Here is a 24,638-nt window from a genome sequence, read left to right as displayed (position 1 = left end):
GTATTTTTGTACAAAGGAAAGTTCAAGGGTATCACTGAGGTATCTTTTATAAGGACACAAATTTCATTCTACTCTCTAACCTCGTCATCTTTCAAAGGTTCCATCTCCTACCACCATCAGCTTACAACTTAAGATTGCAATATAAGAACATGTCAAATGGCATTCACGCAGACTACAGTACATTCTATTTTCACATTTTATTTATAAATACTTATAAAACAATTTTAATGGTTTGACCTCTTCATAATAGTCTATGACTTGTAATGCGCTATGGCCATAGACTAGAAGGGGTAGGGTTGACACAAGGAATTATTCTAGTAACATTAAACAAATACATTTTACATTTTTGTGTGTTTTTTTGTTTTTCGAAACAGGTTTCTCTGTGTAGTTCTTGTGCCTGGTGTCCTGTATCTCGCTCTGTAGACCAGGCTGGCCTCGAACTCACAGAGATCTACCTGGCTTTACCTCCCAAGTGCTGGGAATAAAGGCATGTGCCACAACCACCTGGCTTACATTTTAAATTTTATTTGTGGTAATATATTTATATATCTTTCTATTGCTTGTATGTAGATTTCAATATTGTGATGAGCATGCATCACAATATTAGCTTCTTATGCTTGTAATTTTCTTTATTTTAAACTTTTATAAGGTATGTTCCATTGGAATGAGTGACTCATAATTTTCCTCAAGACATTATTATCTATTTTTAGCAATTACTGGTTTATTCTACCCAAGTTATAAGAAACCCCAATGTTATATTCGATTTTTTTCAACAAGGCTGTTTTGGCCAGCTCATTTTCCTCTTAGAGTATAGGTTGTCTTAGTCAAGGAGTCCAACAATGAACGTACCAAGGCAATACAGTAATATGTATGTCTATAATAATGTAGTGGAGCTGTTAACTTTCCATACTATAAGAAATAAGCAAAGGGTCATAGGACATTCACCTGGAATATCAGCCATACTCACACCAGACTTCCCTCAGCTGCAAGTCATAGTTGGAGATGCTAGAGTATATGTGGGAAAGAAGGTGAGATTTCATGAGCATGATTCTCTGCGGTCCACACATTTGATGTGGTAGCACTTTATGCTAATGTAAATATTTTGAAGTGACCCAAATTAGAGCAATAAACTAACTGGATTACCAATTACATTTGGTGGAATTCTTACATTGTTCTGTTTTTATGCTCTATTTGGGCAGAACAGATGTTTGTATACATCCTCCCAGGAAAAGAACACTTACTATTTAGAAAATATAAACTAAATAAAGGCAAACATACAATATGTCATTATTAATTATTTTGAGATTTTGCGGGCTCTAATTCCTCTGAACTTCATATTCAATATTGTATACATACAATTTAAAAGTAGTGGAATAATATTATTTTTTAAATTTTATACTTTTAGATTCTAATTCACTATGGTATAATGAATGAGATGCTCATCGTACAATTTCATTTTCGATTTTAAAGTTTGCTTCTGTTATATCTCAACACTCTTCAGATCTGATCTATTTTAGGTACTACTGCACTTCAAGAAAAATTAGAATGAGTACATATGCATGACTATAAGTGGCAATAGGAAAATGCTTGGAATAGAAAGAATCTAAGTTACAATTTTTATCCAAACATCAGTAATATTTTTTAAGAAAGCATAGTCTAATGAGTTGGTACACTCACTAATGTGTAGCAATGTTGCAAGGACACCTTTAATGTTAAAAACCAACAGAGCAAATTGAACTCCAAAGATATATTTATACAGTTGCTGTAACCTGCTATTTCAATCATTAGTTGGTTTGAAAGAACAATTAATAATTTAAGAGATTTGAGATTTGAACAATTAGATAAATAATGGTACAACTTAGAAAGATGTGGGGAAATTGGGAGTGAAGAATGTAGTGTTTCAGAAAGCAGAAGAAAAAGCATATATTTTGCACTTCCTAGACTTTGTTAAGACCATGTGATGGTCAATGAAAGGTTAAAAAATAAAAATAACCACTAAGATGATAAAAGAATTTTCTCAACTAATATAATATAATTTTCTCAATATAATAGCTCTAAACAAACTTGTTCTTGCCAGGCGGTGGTGGCGCATGCCTTCAATCCCAGCACTCGGGAGGCAGAGCCAGGCGGATCTCTGTGAGTTCGAGGCCAGCCTGGGCTACAAAGTGAGTTCCAGGAAAAGACGCAAAGCTACACAGAGAAACCCTGTCTCGAAAAACCAAAATAAATAAATAAATAAATAAATAAATAAATAAATAAATAAATAAAAAAAAAACAAAACTTGTTCTTGATGGCATCCATGAAAGAAAACAGGGTCAATATTCAACCCCAAACAGTAACAATAATGACTATGAACCTGGTTATTTTTTATTTGGTTACAACATGACTCACTTTTATTTGAGATTTGATCCTACTACACATTCATGTCTTAGAGGATGGAGCCTATTTGCAATTTTAGCCACCAGAATCCTAGTATCAGTATGTAATGGATATTTTTTTTTTTGACAAGAAACTAGTAAACATGTGCACAGGATGTTGAATTTCATGTGATTTTTAAAATGTAAACTTAAATAATAAAGAAGCATCTGAAGCTCCACGTTACTTTGATCAAAGTCCCATATCATACACAAAATATCTTCTTTCTTATCACATGATAGGCTGTCAGAAGCAAATTCATTCTTTTTTCTTTATACCCTATACTTTGTTCCTTTTAAATACCTACAAAACATATTCAAAGGCAGCTGTCAGATACCTTCGTCTGAATACAGAAATGAAATTGAATACAAGAAAGAGAATATATTACCTTAGAATTTTAAGCTATAAAACTTTTTTTCAAAATTATGGTAATTGAAACACTTGTACAGGTTGAACAATACACTCTAAGAAATAGAGTAGCTTTTATCTCTTTACACTTATTATCAAGATGATTGAAATGAATGTGCAAAACTGCTTGTCTGTACAGTTCGGAGCCATTTCTGAAACTTTACAATTAAAAAGAAAGGTTATTTCTTTCAAAATGATACGTAAATTAGCACTTAGCATTTATGCCAACAGGGCTGTTTTAAAAATAACATATGAGTAACTCATTGGTATAAATCAATACCTAAAATTCAGTTTAGATTAAAGGCTAAAGATTATACTGAATATGTTAATCACAATCCTAATATGTTTATTATAAGTAAGTTCAAAATGAAAGCCACATTGCTTTTCTATAATTGAAGAATGTCACTAGGTATTCAAATAGTCAATAAACTTCTAATTAGTAGTACATTCAAATAAAAGCTATAAATGCATGGTTAACATTTTGCTTCTAGAAATGACCACTTTATGTCAATACTTACGAAAAACTATGCAATATTGACTACTAAACAAAATGCACAGAAGCAATTACTATGTCTGTTTTTGCCGATGCTGTTGGGTTTTCACAATGATAAACTGATATTTATATCTTAATTTTAAATTTTCAATATTGTACTTTTTTTTAGCCAAACAGAAATATTACCTCTGCCATCATTTCCTGAGTGTTATCAGCATTTTAATGTCTGCCTGATAAAATGAGTCATTGTTTGGCTAGACAATGTGCTGGGCACTCTAATAATATGATTTACACAGGACACTTTGAGCCTCATGGAATCATCTCTACTTCTACAGGGGCTAGAAAACAATGGTAGTCATCAGAATAAAAAATCAATCCTGAGGAGATGGCTTAGTGGGTAAAGTGATTGATGAGTAAGTGTAAAGGATCTGGGCTTGAATTCCAGCGTGCACATAAAAAGTTGAAGTTTATAGTACACACATGTAGTCACATTGCTGGATCAGCTGAGATAAGTGGATTCAAAAGCCAGCCAGACTACTTTCAATGAGATATTTCCCACTGAGAGATGCTGTCTCATAAAACCAAGGGAGAAAGTTACCAAAGAAGGCAACCAAAGTTGATCCTAGCTTCCACTCCCACAACCAACATTACACATTTGGAACTCTTTCTCTTTCTCGCCCTCCTGTCCTCCATCCCTCTTACACACACATTCATTCAACCATGATTTTAGGATACAACTCCAGCAGACTGGACACCAAAACCCAGAGGAGCTATCCTCTTTACCAGCATTCCATCAGTACTGTGCATTGTCGAAAAGGTTGGAACTTTGGCTGCACTAAAAGTGAATAATGAGAAACTTCGTGGCATGTGTAGCTTGGACTGCATCCCATCTGATATTTCTCTTGCTGGTTTTGTTGTGCATCCTTTCCTAACATGAACTGTCACTGTGAACATAGCAGGCTTAGATTCCTATACCTAGTCCTTCTTGTCTATTCTTGAAACTGAAGGTAGATTTGAGCTGGATATTGAATTTTGAGTCTAAAGTTATGATATTGGAAAATCTAAGCTGGAAATTTTTATCAGGAATGAGAGTGGTATTGAAGAAGTTTCTCTAACTTTAAAAATATTAAAATTCCCTTTGTGTAAACTTTGTAATCTTAAATTTTATGAATTAAATCCATTGATAATTTTATTCTTATGATATAATTATAAATTACAAAAATCATTATTATATTTATTTTATATATGAAGCCACAGAAATGACTAAATAATTACCTTTAAGCTCCAAAGCACAGTATCAAAGAAAAAATTAATACTCATCTCTCTGTATTATACTCTGTCATTCTAGCTTTAAACCCTTTACCCATAATTATCTTGACTGATTTTGTGTGCAATTACAATTATTGAGAAATGATCAAGTAAAATAGAATATAATTACTGAATTTTTAACTCATGAACTAAATTTTAAAATATTTAATGATACTATTGTTTATTCTTGTTCTAATAAACAAATTAAAACCAGACTCAATTCTGTTTCTGAAAAATTGTTTTTCAAAAGAAAAATTTCCGGTGTTTTGCTTAATCACAGAAAAAAATTAAAGAAAAAAGTTTTTAGATTATTCTTGGAGAACAAAACAAAAATATAATTTTTGAAAAAAATCTCAGTTTAAAACATGTATTTCAGTCATCAGAAAATGAGAGCACGTTTTTGGACAAGTGCTCATTAAGCAGATTATATAAACACTATCAAAGTGTAACTCCCCAAACCCCTTGCTGAAGGCAGTCTGCCAAATCAGCTTTGTTTTTCTAGAAAATACTTGTATTTATCATATTTGAAATCTCTTACAGAATGCACATGAGCATTGCCATGGAATGAAATCTTATTCATCCACTGCAAATGTGTAAATCCCTTCTGACTTGAATTGAATGGGTCTTAGGGACCACACTCAAAGAGAACTTTTCAATATCCGCTGAAGACAGGTGTTAAATTAGCATCAGGGTCTATTGCCCCAAATCATAAACAACAACTGGCTACAATACAATAGAAATACAAGTGAAATATCTAAGAAAATAATATCTTATTCTATTTAGACTAATTAGAGCCTTTACATGATTATCTAAAATAAATCTTTTGAAATCTGGCAATGCATGCTAGAGAATTGGGCATAGAAAAATGTTGTCAGATTTTATTTTTTTTTCTGTTATTTTTGGCATAGAGGCAAGAATTGAGTCATACAATCAAAAGCAAAATTCTAAAACACACATGATGTGAAAAGCAAAGTAGGTAAGTGTGTTGGGACTTACAGAAGTTGTGCACAAAGGGAGCTATTGCACGCATGTGTTTTCTATGCTTACATGGAAATAGGCATTGTTATTTTGTGTAATAATCACACAACAGATGGGAAGAATTAATAACATATATTCTTATTCATGCATTTCAAATAAGCATATAACTACAGAACAGAGCAGTCTGTTGTTTATATTTGGTGAGTAAAACTTTTTTCTTGGGTCTGTAAATAATTATATACACATTTCATGTATTAAATATCAAATGCAATGTTACTAAATGCACACAGATCTTCATAGTTTTTTTCATATTCCCAAATGATTACATTAATTAAATAAGATCAAAAGCACTGGGATTATTCAACATAAGAAGAGATTCATTGGATTATTATTCTCATTTTTAATATTGCAATCAAATTTTAGAATCATGTTAGAAATGTCAACATTTTATTAATTTGCTAAGCATTATCATTGTTTCTACAAACCAAAAATAACAAATAGAATTTTGATAATGCAAGTATTTATTGAATTTTAATTAATAGTTATTTTGTTATTTCTCTTGGTAATTAATCTTTTCATGCTATTAACATAATAAAAACATATAGTTATAGTGGGCTTAACTTTTTCTTCAGTACACAATACTCTACTGAAAAGAGTTAATTCTCCAAGAGGTGGTGGTGCACACCTCTAATCCCAAGACTCAAGGAGGCAGAGGCAGGTGAACCTCTGTGAGTTCAAGGGTAGCCTGGTCTACATAGTGAGTCCAGGACAACCAGAGTTACACAGAGAAAGCCTTGAAAGAAAAAAAAAAGAATTACTTCAATATTTCTGCATACACAGATCTAGAAATTGTGGGTTTTTTAATGTTTACCTATGCAAACTATTTTATAATTGCTTTGGCATTTTAGAATAAATAATAGTTGTCATTTTGATAATAGTTTGGGATCTCTTTCAAGAGTAAGATTATTATACATCAGTTTGACATACTCAGATAAAGTGAAATTAAAAAGAAAAAAGATGGCCAGGCAGTGGTGGCACATGCTTTTAATCCCAGCACTTTGGAGGCAGAGCCAGGTGGATCTCTGTGAGTTTGAGGCCAACCTGGGCTACCAAGTGAGTTCGAGGAAAAGGGGCAAAGCTACACAGAGAAAGTTTGTCTCAAAAAACCAAAAAAAAAAAAAAAAAAAGAAAAGAAAAAGTTAAACAAGCAAATTAACTTAATGGGTTAAAAGCTCCTGAACAGGAATACTGGGTGAAGAAAGAAGAATGTTCTAACTCACAACAATATCTCTCATATTTATTGTTTATATATATATATATATATAATATATATATTATACGCTTATTTCTATTTTTATATTTTGAGATTATAATATAATTACATTTCTTGCTTTTGTTTTTAATATTTTTTGGAGGATGAATTATAATATGATTACATCATTTCCTCCTCCCTCCAAACCTTCCCACAATCCCCTCTTTGCTCTCTTTCAGTTTCATGGACTGTTTTCCTTAATTGTTGTTACAAGCATGTATGCAAATGTATTACATATATTCTTAAATATAAAAATACAACTTGCTCAGTTTCTATAATGTTACTCCTATTCATATATTTAGAGCTGATCATTTAAAGTACCACTTCTTTACTCTTAGAATGAGCTCTTCCACAGGAATAAATCTATGCTTGTTTCATGTTGATGAAGGTCATGAATGTTTAGTCCCTGAATTTCCTAATAGCTGCTAAAACTAATTTTGAATTTGGAAACCATAGGAAGATCAATTCAAATAACACACCCTACTAAGCATTGTTTTCTAAGCAATTCTATCAGTTTCTAATAACTGACTTCCTTTTAGATTTATTTTGTCAATATTATATATTAACTATATTTCATTGATTTTCCATCCATTCTTCATACCTACAATTGAAAATGATATTTGATTTTCTTTGAAAAATTGAATTTACATTTATTCAAAAATAATTAGTTTCAAACCAAATATTGATTTAGGACAAATAGTCTGTTGAGGCTGGACATACACAGCATCACCCACCCAAAAGTCCAAGTCATGGGAATGAATATTTATTATTCCTTAATTTTTATGAATGCTGGTAACCAATGCAATTTCAAGAAACTTTAATAAAAACCATAGTGTATATTTACTTTGTCTAGTTTAAAGAGTCATTAATGCTCATCACATAAAGTATAATTAAAATAAGAGGTATAAAGTTCTACAGAAACAACTGTTGTTATAATTCATTATATTATAAACTAAAAAAATATCATTACGGAATATTCATACGACAAATTTAGTAATAGTTATGGTGTATAAAACCAAGCACTAGGGATAAAGGGAATTTTCCAAATTTGAAGTACACAATACCGAAGCCTACCAAATCCTAAGCTGAATAAATAACTGTATAAATTATTTATATTAAGACTAAGAAAAAAAGTATTTTCATTAATGCTACCTATGGTGGTTTGAATGAGAAATTGGCCCCCAGAGGCTCATCTCTTTGAATGCTAGTCACCAGAGAGTCTCACATTCTGTGCTTGCTGACCTTGGATCAGGATGTAAAGTTCTCAACTACTGCTCCAGTTTCATGCTCGATCATCTGCTTCCCTCATGGTCATATAGACTAACCTCTAGTACTATAAGCAAGCTCCACCTAATTGCTCTCTTTTTAAATAGTTGCTTTAGTCATGGTGTCTCTTCATAGTAATAGAAAATAGAACAGTGACAAGGACACCATCCATTAGAATAGCAATATGAGCCCTGTACAGAGTGGGGATACTGCAATTTATAATATAATCTAACTAGAAAATTATTTGATTGTTACTAAGCTCTAAATATGAATGAATTTTGAGGTCATCCTGTATCAAAAAGTTTTAATTATTATTTTTAAATGTTATTGATCAGTTTTTATTTTGTCTATAGCTTTTTCTGAACCTACAAATAAAATAACAGAAATGATTTTTAAGAACAATGAATGAAAAAAAAAAATGGTCTGGAAGTAGTTCAATGGGAAATGGTTCCCTAGCATGGAAAGACCCTTGGCTTCCTTCATGCCTCAGCAAAAACTAGGCATTTTGGCTGGTGCTAAAACTTAGGAAGAGGATTAAGTGTTCAAGGCAATCTCTGCAGCTCATAGAATGGCAGATCCTGTTTAAAACTCAGCCTTGTTCTTGTCTATATTAGACATGCATGCAGAGCTTCAGATGGATTTGTTCTGAGAGCCACGAGTGTGGCACTGACAGTACTGGTCCAGTCACAATGAATATATCTAGAACTGGGCAGGAATTAAAGGGTCTGACCAGAGAGACCAATCACTGTAAAAACAGACTATAAGACAACAATTCTTAGCTATTTTTCTTCTACTTTAAAAAAAAAATACACTACATAGCACTTGGAACAAGCCAAGGCTTGGCGTGGCTGTTATTACTGAAACAGTAGAATGCATCAACAGCAGACTGCGGGAAAACCAGGGTTGTACATCATGCAGTATTATAATAGTGAAAGTATGGACTCAAAGAATAAACAACCTGATAAAACTACCTGGAGAGGTAAACACAAATGAAAATAGATTAGAAAGGTTTACATGACTACCTAATTCTTTGCAGTGCACATGACAACACACGACCACTAAAAAGCCTCAAAGAAGTTCAGGAAACAATGACCTCAACCATAGTACAAACCAGGGTGTGAGGCAAAGACAAGTCAGATGGTAGGAGGAGAACACTCTCAGACTCATGACACACCGGTTTTAAAGAAGCACAAGTACCTTAGGCAAAACAAACAAAAAACCATTTACATTCTAATGGAAAACTTAACAAGGTACACACAAACCACCTTAAAAAGCAAATCAAATGTTTGCACCAAAAAATACAGTCAGGGAAAACAAACATTATATAAGACACCAGCAACAGGATTGGCCAAATGAGAAAGAATTCGGGAAAAAAAAAATCAGTATTTTAAAAACACACAGGAGAAGAGAAAAAGAAGAAAGGCCAAAGAAGAATAAAGCAGCTTACGTGAAGTTCAAGATAGTGCTGAAACAGCAAATACTCAGGTTATGAGGTTCAACAGGGAACTTGAGCAATTCGAAAGATAGGAAGTATATTCAAAGAAATAACAGAAACTTTCCAAGTACCCAGGTACATAAGGTCTAAAGGTAGCAAAGTTAATTTAACTGAGTCAGGAAAAAACGAACCAATAATACATAGGGTCACACAAAGTTGAATGATAGCCGGCCTCTCAATGGGAGTTTCATAGACCAGCAGAGATTTTTCACTACACCAAAGGACAAAGACAAACAAGCAAAACCACAATGATTTAGTGTATCATACCTGACAAATTATCATTTACAAAGGAAGATACTGATAATTACCCAGAAAAATTACATATTATATACCAAATCTGAATAAGATAAAGACACACACAGCAAGAAAAACTGTAAAAATTTCAGCAAAATACTAGGAAGCTAATCCAATATATATTAATGATTATTCACCATGATCAAGTATTATATATCACAGAGATAAAAGGATAGCTTAATAAACACAAATGAGAGACAAATCATGTCACTGAACTGACAGAACAGAATTAGTCCTTCAATTAATGTAGAAGGTGAACTTAATGAAATCCCAAATTCCTACCTGATAAAAACAGAACAAATTAGGCAAATAAGGACATTACCTCAGCATAATAAAGGACATCTCTTATGAGCCAACAAATAGCCTTTATTGATCAGGGGAAAGCTAAAGGATTAGACTAGCACATTCACCACTTTCATTATACTTTTAGACTCCCCTCCTGGAAAAAAATTTAGAAAAGAAAAATGGAAAGGGCATTAAAATTTAAAGAGAAAAACAAAATGAAATCAAATTATCCCTGTTTGCCAATGATAGAAATTTTTACCTAGAAAATCCATAAAATTCTAACCCATACGTCTTAGTTAGGATTTCTATTCCTGTGAAGAGACATCATGATCATGGCAACTCCTATAAAAGAAAACATTTAATTGGCTGTCTTACATTTAAGATGTTTAGTCCATTATCATCGTGGTGGATGGTATGCAGGTAGACATGGTGCTGGAGAAGGAGCCAAGAGTTCTACATCTTGATCAACAGACAACAGGAAGTGAACTATCTACCATACTGAGTGTAACTTGAGCAAATAAAACCTCAAAGCTCATCCCCACAGTGACACTTTTTTTTCCAACAAGGCAATACCAACTCCAGTAAAGCCACATCTCCTAATAGTGCCACCCCCTTAGGGGGCCATTTTCTTTTAAACCACCACACTGTACTGTTATAGCAAATGATTCAAAGTCAACATAAGAACACAGTGACGTAGCAGGGGTTGGTGGTACACCTTTAATCCAGCACTTGGGAGGCAGAGGCAGGCAGATCTCTGTGAGTTCAAGGCCAGCCTGGTCTACAGAGTGAGTTCCAGGACAGTCTCCAAAGCTACAGAGAAATCCTGTGTTGAAAAAGAAAAAAAAAAAAAAAAAAAAGCACAGTGACATAATTAAAAGCCAATATGAGCCGGGCGGTGGTGGCGCACGCCTTTAATCCCAGCACTTGGGAGGCAGAGGCAGGCGGATCTCTGTGAGTTCCAGGCCAGCCTGGGCTACCAAGTGAGTTCCAGGAAAGGCGCAAAGCTACACAGAGAAACCCTGTCTCGAAAAACCAAAAAAAAAAAAAAAAAAAAAAAAAGCCAATATGAATACTCTAAAATAGAGTTCAAAAAGCAATAGCATTACCAATAATTACACCAACTTCAAATTTAGTCAAAATAGGTAAAACATCCTTACATTGGAAACATATATAATTTAAAATAAGAAGTTGAAGAAGAAACACAAAATGGAAGGATATTCTGTGTTTATCGTATTCAAAGGGATTGATATTGTTATAATGTCCTATGGAATCTTTGTCAAAATATCAATGACATTCTTCCAGAACTAGAAAAGGAAAAAACCAAAGTAAATTCTCAAGTTTATATAATGTGTCCAAATTATTAAAAAGTAAAACCAAATTAAAAAAATCTTAATGAAATAAAATCAAAGCATGAGACATTAAGGTGACAGACTTCAAAACACCCTGCAAAGCTCTAGCACTGAAAAAGCCATGGTATCAGTAGAAAAAAAACTGCAAAGATCACAATAAGGAACAAAAGACTCAGAAAATAGTACCATATAACCATAACCAAATGAGTTTCTATAATGTACTGTCACTTAAAATAAGTACCAAAGAGAGTATTTTGCATTACATACATTAGCTACAGAAATATAAAATGGCAAATGGAAAATGACATTATGATAATGTGATATCAGCATCCAATGTCTGATCACACAGGGCAATTTACTTGTGTTTGCTTTTGAATAGCTAAAGGTGCTATATGGTTTTCCATAGACTTGGCCAGAATATACAGTGTTTGATATTGGCATGACACATTTGTCAAGATATCATGACAATATAAGTGCTATATAAATTCACAGAATTGCCTACCAAGTCAGTAACAATTTTTTTTCACAGTATATGCTCACTATTTGACTGAGTGTCTCCTTCATATCATTTGAATGAGTCCAGTTTCCTTTTCCAAGGAGGTGTTTAGTGATGTGTGGACCAATGTGACTTTTAGATTACTTGGAATTAGTAAAGAGCTTATACAAAATATCAATGAGTATTTTTAAATGCAATTGTAGATTCCATCTCAAAGGAGCATATAATTCAGTGCTATAAAGAAAGGGCTAAAGGAAATGATGGAACAAGAAGGGTCAATAGGACAGTAGGGGGGGCAAAGGAGAGAAGGGAATACAAATGGGGAGCGATAACACCAAAGACCATTTGAAAAATTCATATGGAAACATATTACTGTAAAATCTTACAATATTCACATTCACGAAAATACTCAAAATGGAGTAAATCCATATTAGGTACTAAAATCACTCTAGACACCACAGGGCAGAAAATAAAAAGTTCTGTGTCATGAGTGGGTATTCTCTTTTTGAGTCATTGGCAATTAAGTTTTCATAGGCTCTTAAACATTAAAGGTTACTAACAGTATCGTTGATTACCCTCCAGTACTTGATGGCAAGAATCTTGTTAAGATACCACATATTTGAGTTACAGAACATGGTGATATCAGGCTGATAATGACCTGGAATCTTCATCTCTAATTCTAGATTTCATAGTGCTAGAAGGTTCTATCCAAGCTACCAGACAAGAAAAGTAATTAGCTATCTTTCCCACCTTTGAACTCTTAGAGCTACCATAAATTAATGAATCTCTCAATTCTCACCAGAGAAGTTTCTATTTGCAGTATTGTAATTAACACAGACACCCACCATAGGCCAATGTGTAGATAATCAGAAGCTGTGGGTTGCTCATCCTCAAAAAGAACATCTATATCATAGCCCACCCTTCTCTAAATCTCAGTGATTATTGTAGAATAGATGATAGTAAGAGAAACAGGGGCAAAGGATGACTACAAGAGAAAAGTGTTTTAGATACAGTAGAACATGTGTACACATTACCTAATAGGGGTTGTGAAAGCATGCACATGACCTGTGCATGGTCAAGCCAGACTAAATTCCTAGAAAGCAGTGGAGATGTAAGCACGAAGTCCCATCCAGGTCCCATCAGAGTTTCTGGTAATTTTAGCTGGTGGGATCAGACTCTCACTCTTTCTTAGGAGGTAAAGTGAATTGGGGAGGAGTTGGGGAAAGAAAACAATGATCAAAACATTCTGTATTATAATTTTCGTAAACCAAGCAAAAAGAGTAGCCGCAGATATATTTACCACAATCCACTGGTAGACCACAAACGTTTTAAAATGAAAAAGAGGTGGAGACACAAATTTGGCAGGTGGGGAAGGGAGAGTCAGTCTGAGAGGACTTATGGAAGGGAGGCAAATAGGATCAAAACACATTGGACATATTTATCAAAGAAATAATAAAACAATGCAGAAAAATTTGATTTCATCATTAATAAACATGAATATGCTTGTCAGGAAATCATGGGGTAGTCCATCATAAACTGGTCTGTCAACTCCATAAAGAAATATTTTATTTAAAAATATATTTAAGTGACAATATATAAATATATTAATAGAATTGGAATGGCTAAATCAAAGTAATTAAAGTTGTCTTCCTTCATAGAGTTACCATATTTTGTAGGTAGAATATTTAAAATCTACTGTCTCAGAAATACCCTTGTGTCTAATACAATGTTACTTGGTCTGTTACCATATTGTAACAGATCTCCAGAATATATTCACGTCTAACTAAAATTTTGTACCTGTTCACATCTCAACTTCTCTCACCCTGTTTTTCCAGTTAGTGCCTGGTAACCAACACCCTGCCTTTAGGTTATATCAGTTCAGCTTCTTTAGTCTTCACATTTAAGTAAAATCATATGGTATTTGTTGTTTTGTTTATGTTTTAATTAGTTTTATATAATGCCTCCACTTTCCTTTCTTCTGTGGTAAATGACAGTTTTCTCTTTTCTTTACAGCTTGATAATATGGCACAGAGTATAAAGAAAATATGGTACATAAAAAGTTTTACTTTTAACAGGAAATTTTGTTGGTTTTAACAAACACATTTGGTTGAGGGATTCTTCACAGGCTTTACCAAATTTGTTCATTTTCAAGTTTGTTTAGTGTGACTGTTAAAAAGTGCCACTTTCTCTTATGGCATGTGGCTGTCCATCATGATAGCTACCGATGTTTTCTTCAAAATATTCTTAATTCACAGATTTTGTTTTCAAATTACAGACTGAATTTTCCTGTCCAAATTATTTCCTGAGCTTAAATTGAAAATTGTCCATAAGATCTATAAATCTCATTTGAAATGCTAAATATAAAGTATTGATGATAAATTCGACACGAAGATGGTTGCACAACAAAAGCTCCTGTCATCATATTGCATTATATATAACAATCTTTAGCAAAGTGCCATAAGTGGAATTTCCATTGAAGATTCACTACCAAAGTTGAATATTTTGTTCTGAAGACAATGAATTCATGGTATAGAAAAACATCTCAAACTATACTAAAATATTTATAAAGACATTATCATAGCACATATAGAATTTAACTGAAATAGAAAATTAGAAGCAGTGTATTAAAATACATATAGAAAATAAATGTGACATTGTTTTGTGTAAGAGGACATTGGGTAAATTAAAATGAGTTAGTAAAAAAATAATGAGGCATGAAAGAAATTCAAGGGATGACTGGCTTAGGACTCAATTTTATTCTTGAAGGAAGAGGCAAACAGTATTTAGTGACTGGTATGTCTAGAAATTTATTAACACGTTTGACTTTAATTGCTTTGATAAATTTTACTACTAAGATAATTCTGTTATGTTTATTGTTCTATTGATTCACTGAATAATATATTCTATGTCTTCTACATCATCCAAAGCTCTGCTAGGAAAGTTAATGTGGTATTTTATGATGCTCCAAATGTGTGAGGTAGTGAGACTCTATTCAGATAAACAGAAATGCCAGGGCATCTTTAATAAGACCCTCAGTGAAATGCTAACATATGTTCTGAAGAAAATTTCCTTTAAGAAAATGCAAAATAAATGTTATGCTTTTTGTGTTATTTTGGGTAGAGACATGATTTGCTTTGGTTATATTACCAAGGAAACTGTTTTCCAGTTCCACATAATTCCTCAGAATTCACAATGCTAGAACACTCAGCTTGTAAGTTTTACTATTATCATATACTGACACATTTAACACTAATAACAATTGGTATTTTGAAATGTGCTATACAGCTACCTTTAAAACTTAAATGGAATCTAGAGTTCATGGTCTTATAATTCAAAAGTTACTTTCCTAACATTGCAGATCCTACCCAGGGAATAATTATGTGTACCTTTATGATAGCACATTTTAGAACTATGTTTAACTTATTTCATTTTGGATAGATTCAGTCAAAAATATTACATAAGTTTATCCACAATGCAGAATATCCATTTATGATGCATGCCTTTTAAACTATACCTTTCCATTGTTTTATAGCAATAAATTTTAAAGAAATTTGAACATGTTGAATTATTTATGACATAAAGTTACTTTAAAAATCATAGTATGTGGGGAATTCACAAATCATAACAGGCAGTAACTATTTCATGTGCACTTAATTTCCAGATTTTATTACATTAGGCATGTGTAAATCTCAAGAGAATGCACAAAAATTAACACCTTGTGTTGTTAAAAACTCTGTTCTGAAAGAAAAATTCAGTCTTGGAATGTCACCTACTGTATGATTGATCTCATTTATATAAACACATTTGAAGTAACTAATTTCAGAAATTGAAAGCCATTTGTAGTTATAATACATAAGGGGTGGAGTGTCAATGTATAACATTAAGAACATTTATTTTTTTTGTCAAAGTTCCACATTCTAGCTCATTTTGGTCCTTGTACAATGTACCCATATTTAAAATGACTTGAAACTCCACACTATTTTCTTCACCACTTTTTCACAGTCTGTACCAGAATGGTTAAAGGAGAGATGATCAATGGGGATTGATTTAAACTTACACGTGACATCTATATGTTCTTGTGTTCCTACACATTTCCAGAGAAATCTACATATGTCCAGAGAAATAACTTAAAATAGGTGATTGAAAATGTTATTCAGTTTTGTTTAGTTTTGTTTTTATTCATGGATTCAGGACTTAAGACCAGGACCTGTGCACAAGTAATCTTCCTAAATCTGTATATGTAGATATAAACAGCAATAAATGGACTCAGTGGGTATGTAAAATAAAGAAATGAAGTAGGGAGGGTACAATGGTGGGAGGAAATAGGGCAAGGAATGCAGGGTAGATTTGTTGAAAACATTATATGAATGTATAAAATCATCAAAAAAAAGAGAAGGGAAATATTTAAAATTTTAAACACTGTTCAGTAATCCTTACTATTAGAGATTGAACATCTTTAATCAGACAAAATAATAGTCATTTTATATTTATATTTGTATAATAAATTACTAGTTTACTTAAGGATGAGTTTACTGTATATTATATAGGACAAAGATATAATCAAAATGCCAAACTTTCTTATTAAAAAATTCTAGTAGTCAGTCATTTTATGTTAGTCCTATTTTTTCCTTAGCTGTTGAAAAATATAATGGACATATTCTAGTGCACAGCTTAGTAAATTTTTGTACATGTATAAATATTGAAATTTTTGAGGAAGAAGAAAATGAAAAGGAAACAGAATAAGAAAAAAAAATTTAAAGGATAACTTAAAGCTTACATCTGTTGACTTTCCCTGGTTCTCAATTTTAAGGACTTTCATTAATGTTTAATGCCATTCAGCAAATTATACTGTTTTTCAAGTAATTATGTAAGTTGAAAAAATTCAGTACTTCTAACCAAGATTTTAAAACTGCATCATCTATCGATCTAAAAAACTACCTGTTTACAACTCTCATCTACCTTCTATCTACCTACCAAATCCAAGTATCTGAATGAAATTAAAATATATACTTTATTCACTGAAGAAGCCCTCATATCTAGATCATTGCAGGTCACTCTAGTGGCCATGGTATTTTTGGAACCACTGCAGGCACTAACACTAATCATTAAAATTTCCCTATGAATTATACAGTAATGCTACTCTACTGCATGGAAAGCAATTGCTGGTTTTACAGTGATTAAAATGTGCATTTTGCTGAGCAATTTGTGGACTGAAAGCAGTAAGCAAGACAAATTTCAAGTAAACAGATTGCTTAAATATATTCATTAAAGATTTATGTTCTTATGATTTCAAACTAAAATGCTAATATATAATCATTGAAAGGCACATCTATGAGATAATGAGACTGATATTCATGAAATATGATTAGTGTCAATAGTGATAGTTATATTATGTTCCAAAGAAACATCTATGACTTATGCAAGTAATGATGAAATTTGAATCCTAATATACCTGTTTTAATTTATTTTCTGCAATTTTAAAAATGTATATATTCTGCAAAACAGTTTAGGGCTAATATTGAACAAATTACATTTTCTATTTGGAGAAAATTTTCTTGTGCCAAGAAGAGTATAATTGATGCAAACTTTGTTTAACATGTGATCTATTCAGTACTTTAAAACCTCTGTCACACAGCCCTTTTCTTCCCAAATGTATCAGTTCTGTAAACAGAACAGACTATGTTTTAGTAAACAAAGAAGAAACATTACATAATGTCCCTAAAGGGTTTGTACTCAGTCTTATTGTATTGTGTAAGGCCTTGTTTGGTAGATGATACAGTGGCTACTTCTCTTGATTTCTCTTTTTAGGACCTTTTCTTTTGTTTTATGAAAGGAAAGGAGGAGGAGCAGATCTGGAGGAGAGAGAAGATGGGCAGAGGAGCAGAAAGAGTGGAGGGAGGGGAGAACTGATATTGGGATGTAATGTATGAGAGAAGAAAACAGTTTAAAAAATAAATAAAGATAGAAGTGTTTACTAAAGAAAAAAAAAAAAAAACAGATTCCACATTGCCTCTTTGGTTTTTGAACAATTTTAACACTGAATGTAGCTATTCAAGGAATGTCCTATGCTAGAAAAAGAGTACTCTTTTTTCCTACCTTCTGGAATCTGTATTATGCTAGATGAAGTATTCTCAATATCATGTACCTAAATTGAATAATTACTTGATTATCCTATGCAAAGTAATATGGTTTTAATGTCACACATTGTAAATGAAGCTTAAACTCTCTGGTTAAGTAAACCTACTAAAATTTTGAAGCTAGTGCATGATCTCTACCCATATCAGAATTTCAAACTCTGATGAAATATTTTTGAAGGTATAGACTTAGTTTTGTCAATTGTAACTTCAGTGTTAATTGGTAAATTATTTGGAAAATATTAAGTTAATCTAGGTGTAGTGATTCATACCTGTGATTCTTGTGCATGGGGGTACTAGAGGATCAGTAATTCAAGGTAAATCTTTTATTTCATGGAGAGTTTAAAGCCATTCTGGACAACATTATACCCTGGCTCAAATAAACAAAAATGCTAAAAGGTAATTACATATAAATAACATCAACGTTGCAGATATACAAACTAAAAGTTATCATTTTCAGTTTTGTAGATATGTTAATGGTATTAGATTGATCTTCAGAACTGCTATTTTTCAGGTAATATGTCAATATTGATTTTACATTATAATATATAATGATCATTAGGATTGGAGTAAATAATTCTTTTGAAGATAGAGGCAGGAAATGGTTTTCAGAATTAAATGGAAATAGAACATAGAAACCTGAAACACTGAGACTATGAAAAGAAAATAAAGTAGTGTACCCAAAGCTACTTTTGAGTAAGACTTAATTTTCCCAAGAATTAAGGCTCACAATTAACAAATAAAACCTCGTGAAACTAAACAATGTCTGTATCTCAAGAGAAAGAATCAATCCATAAGGAAAAATCCTATGGAGTGAAACATCTTTGCAAGTTATACACCTGAGAGAAGACTAATATCCACTATATATAAAGAACTCCAAACACAAAAGTCAAAAATACAATCAATTCAATTAAAACACTTGCTGTGGATTTAATGAAGAGTTTGAACCAAAAAAGAAAAAGAAAAAAAAATGCTAGGAAATATCTCCAAAAGAGTACAACAACCTAACTAATTAGAGAAATGAAAATTTTACCAAATTTGAGATTTGTCTTACACCATTAAAAATGGTTACTATTAATAAAACAACTGGCAATAAATGCTGGCAAAGGTATGGGGAAAGGGGAATCCTCATTCAGTGTTGATATGATTGCAACTGGGTGTAGTCATTGTTTACATCAATGTGGAAAATTTTCAAAAATCAAAGAATAGCTCTATCATGTGATCAGTTGACACACATCCGAAGGCCTCCACAGCTACTTGCTCAGTCATGTTCACCATCTCTCTGTAATAACAGCTAGGCAGTGGAAATGTTCTCCAGCCAATGAGTTTACCATAAAATTGTGGTAAATATACGTAATATTATTAAGCTGTAAAAAAATATGGGATCATAAAATTTGCAGGTAAATGGATGCAATCATAAAATACTATACTGAGTGCGGTAACCCAGGCTCAGAGAGACAAATATTACATGTTCTTTCTTATTTGTGGATTCTATAACCTAGAGCAAACAAAAATGTCAGGAAGGTAAAAAGAAAAATGTGGGGGATGTGAAAAGAGTTCTAGAGAAGAAAATAACAGGCCAAAGTGCTACAAAGGCAGAAACAGAAAACCAGGAGGAAGTCTTTAACTGGGCAGTGGAAAGGGAGGGGGGATAAATTATGCTAAGTAATTTGAAAAGAACATAAGGAATCCTATCGTTATATGTTTACTTTAAATTACACATAATATATGCAAGTGTTTGTCAATTTATTTCACTGAAATATGGTGCCCCTCTGGAAAACCATATACCATCTAACAAGCATCCTAGTGCCAGGCCTGGGAACTTCCTTTCAAGTTGTTAGTCAGGGTACTCCAAGAGACAATGGGTGATTGTTAATGTTCTTGGCTGCCTTCCATAAATTAATGCTAAGACATTATTGTTGAAGACACTATGTGTTCTACACAAGAATCGGATCAATTGAGCTAGATCTGACCTCTGTAGGATGTGAGACCTGAACTGCATCATATCTCAAAAGGTGCAATAGTGGTACTCACATCTTGGAAGTAGTCAATAGCTATCATATTGGACCTAGGCTTGCTCAACAGGAAGTACTGCAAAGCTAGCCCAATATCAGGTACTGAAGAGGCTATGGACTGTAAAGGAGAATATATGTGAGCCATTTCCCTAAACTACTCTAATGTCTAACTGCTTTCTAAACATCTGTCCTCATACCCACTGGTAAGTGAAGCTTGCACAGCTCATCAAAGAAGAGTCTTTATGCAACAGATGGAAACTTTACAGAAATCTAGAATTTGTCAAAACAGAGAATAAATGGCTGTCAGTGCAAGAACCAACAGATGCAGCTACAACACCTAAGCTTCAGAGAACACCATGGAAGAGAGGTAGAAAGATTGTTAAGAGCCAGAGGACCAGCCAATTGTGAGAAAGCATCTTGTATAAATGACAAGAAAACGTTATGAGAAAGTGATATAACTAACCCATGAAATCTCCACAACATGCTTATCAAAATAAGACCTGGGAATGACAACCGAAGTTAACATGGCAAAGTGGATGGAGGAAAACTCACAAGGCCCCACCATCTAGATGACAAGCTATAGGCAATTAATGACTGATTAGAGAGGGAGATTCAATCTTCTTCAGGGTCAAGCAACATTGATAAGCTAAGCAATCTAAAGTGATATGAACAATACCAATTCAATATAGTAGGTTGTACTTATAAATTAATTATGTAACTGTGTGTATGTGCATATATATGTACTTTATATATGTAACAATAATAAAATAGACAATCATGGATTTTAGTGGGAGTAAAGAGATTATATGGGAGGAGATTAAGTGAGGTAAATACAGTACTCATATATGAATTTCTCAAAATTTAAATTCATAAAGAAACTGTAGACTACTGTATGATTGGGATCATTTTTTCATTTTCAAATAATTTCAATGGAAATGTATTTGTTATTGGTTGAAATCAAATTGATTTTATTCCCAGTCCTCTCTTTGGACATGATGAATGTTACCTTGTTGGAATATTAAAGGAGTGGTAATAGGACTTCCACATAGGTTCTCCCACAGTGCCCCATCTTGAGGACAGTATAGGAAATATATGCCAGTAGAGATGCTCTTCCACTTATGACAGGATGACATCCAAATAAATCTATTGTGCATGTTAAAAAAATTGTATTTCTCTGGTGATTTAATCACCTAACCTAGGAAAGTCTGTAGCTTGACTGCACTGTGTACCAAGGCATACTTTGTGTTTCTCTTGTGATGTGTATGTGAGTGGGAGCTGTGGCTAGGCCTTGAAGAATTGCATCATGTGTTCTATAACTAACCAGAAAAAGATAAAAGATGGGAATTAAAAGTGTGCCTTTTATTGAATGCTAAATGATTTATTAAAAAAGTGTAAGTCAAACATTTGTGATTCAGTAACCATTTATATTAAAGCTATTAGAATATATAGTAATCAACCATTTAATAACATTTAAAAATGTTCATTTTCCTGTCTTCAGCCACACTAATTATATGCAGCCACACATATGAGCATGTGCAAGAGTTAAACCATGTATTTTGTTAAACTCAACTTGGTGAGCATTTGTTTTGCTTAGTAACTAAATATGAGTAATGAAAAAATATTTTATTTCAATCATTATAGCAATTTTTTAATCTACTGTATGGACATTTGTCTTAAAATATGAGTAACTAAATAGTTATTCATGATTCCATTTTCAAACTATGTAAATATCCAATAACTTAGTATTAAAAATCATATGATATCTTTACCATACGAGACACGTCTTTATTCCATTCTGTTTGTTTTTTTCTTAAATCCTGCAATCTAGAAATGAATATTAACAGAAGGGTTATCATTATTGGTGTCATTCTGTGTTCTTACCTATTCCAGAATTTTGATCTTAACTGTCTCTTTTGTCAGCTGTATTTTTAAATGACTTTAATGTCTCCTAAATCATAAATTCTTATGCAGATATTATATTAGTCATTTACATAGAATAATTATGATAAGATATACATTGATAAAAATTCTTGTTAATGTATTAGCTATACCAAAATATCAATAACAGTTGAGATGTCATCGTGAACATGTAAAAGTATTCTCCTGAGCAACTTCATGGGAGACCATTAATATTAATAATTGTATATGTTGGTAAGGTGTAGTTGTACTCTTAAGATTTAGCTATTATGGAGTCATACATCATCAATGTGCTCAGTGGTTATGCTCTTTTCCATTAAAAATAAAATTATAAACTGTTTATGATTCTTCCCCAGTGTAGTGATTTAAACTCAACACAGCTCCAATGTAAAAGCTGCACATCAGATCAGAATCATAGATTTTGATGGCTTCTTCACAAAATTGCTACTCCTTTATGCATTAGTCCTGTTGACATGAAATTATATGTGAGCATCTGCTGGAACGTGTTTGTTCATTAAGCATGCATTTTTTTCAATGTCTGTTAAATGCCAGCAGCTATGTGAAGCAGATTCAGTGAAGAGTCAACAATATAATCTTTTTCTGATCCATTCAAATCCAATCTATATCCAATGTCTCTTTTAAATAGCCTAAAAATAAATTTACTGAAGCATCTATAACATTATACACTGCAGATATGTTTCAGGGAACTACGGTTGCCTTGTGAAAAGGTCCCTAATTCATCCTTCTGGGTTTCGCAATGCTAGAGATCAAACTCAGGACCTTGTGCATTTGAAGCAAGCACTTTGTCCTGTGCCATGTCCTTTGTGCTCACTCCCCTCAGTGAGTGATTTCTCAAATCCAGAACAAAGACATGCAAAACTCCAAGTCTAATTTAGTATATATCAATGAGAACACTTTATTTATAGATAGAAGTAAACATGGGCACTTGTCAATTGCCGTTTCCATGTCTCCAAGAGCCTATTATACACATTTCAGGTATGTTTATTCTACAGATCATTTCACAGGGTGTCTTGTTTTCCCTTTCTCTGTCAGACAGACAAGTCAGCTTTGCTCCCCCACTCCTCAAATCACCATCACCTTGATGGTATTCTACTACAAACTTTGTCAATGTATGAATCCCTGTCTCTTTTTCTTGGAATGGAGTCTGTTTTTATTTGGTGTGATATTTCTCACTGGTTCATGTGAAGTCAGCTTATAATCTATCATCTTATAAGATGATATGATAAACTCATAAACTCTTACGATGAGCTTCAATTTTCTTATTAAAAATCTCCTCTTCAGCATTATTGATTGTTCTATTTTTTATATTGTCTTCTTTGTGTATGTGTACTTTGATATTTCTTATTTTTTCACCTATAATAATTTCAGTCTTATTGACTTATTTTACTAGTTTTTTTTTCTGGAATAAAGCTTGGTTGTTTATTGTATTGTTCTCTTTATTTTAGACATTTATCTGTGTAAACTCTAATACTAGTTTTACAACATTCCGTACAGTTTAGTAATCTGTGCTTTCATTTTAATTTGGCTTAGTGTGAGAATACAGTAGAAACTAAAGTTCGTCTATGTATGTTCATTTTACTAAATAAGCTTTCCTTTTTGTTGTTGTTACTGTTTTTTTGTTTTTTTCAAGACAGAGTTTCTCTATGTAGTTTTGGTGCCAGTCCTGGATCTCATTCTGTAGACCAGGCTGGCCTTGAACTCACAGAGATCCACCTGGCTCTGTCTCCTGAGTGCTGGGATTAAACGTGTGTACCACCACCTCCCAGCTAGGCTTTTCTTTTTTACATCATCTTTCTTATTGCATTATGCTTTCCTACTGTGTTCTTTTGTATATAGCTCATCATATTTCTTCACAACTGTTAATTTGGTCTATTTTTCATATAATTCACACTCTTTTTTGATGTTATTTGTAGTCTTTTGTTTCTCCTGATTTGTATTGTTGTCTGTGCATTTAAGAAACAGCAGCTTCTCCTGGTCTTTACAGATTGGCTTTAAAGGACAAAGAATCACGCCAGTCAATCCAATAGTTACTTTAGAAACCTCTCAGGCTTATTAATAGAAGTGTATTCTTTTGAATTGTCCAAAATTCATAATTAACAAAGGTTATTATATCCCCCTCTCTAGCTCTTTCTTCACCCACAGGGTGTGTGTGTGTGTGTGTGTGTGTGTGTGTGTGTGTGTGTGTGTGTGTATCTAGGAGTTAATAAAATCTTATCCCTTTGTTCAGATGACAAACTGTTAGACAGTCCTGTGAAAGGATTTCCATGTTCTGTCCCTTCAATAAATGTTGGTGGGCTATGAGCTGTACTGCAAATGAGAATGTCCTCTTACTTCTGTATAATCCTAGCCATTGCTTCCATGCTTTGGGGTTCTATTCTGAGCAATTTGGATGAGGAATATCAGAACCCAGGCCCATTGGATGGAGCACAGAAATACTAGCATATATATATGT

The 24,638-nt window shown here is 32.9% G+C and overlaps 1 protein-coding gene across 1 annotated transcript in view; it reads right to left on the bottom strand.

Moving 5' to 3' along the window:
- The window catches only part of Znf804a (zinc finger protein 804A), a 196,677-nt gene that overhangs the window by 93,390 nt on the left and 78,649 nt on the right, over positions 1–24,638 (bottom strand).

Source organism: Peromyscus leucopus, chromosome 4 (genome assembly GCF_004664715.2).
Source record: "Peromyscus leucopus breed LL Stock chromosome 4, UCI_PerLeu_2.1, whole genome shotgun sequence".
Classification (NCBI taxonomy): Eukaryota; Metazoa; Chordata; class Mammalia; order Rodentia; family Cricetidae; genus Peromyscus; species Peromyscus leucopus.
Note: the sequence above shows the minus strand (reverse complement) of the source record. Positions and strands in the feature narration are given on the sequence as shown.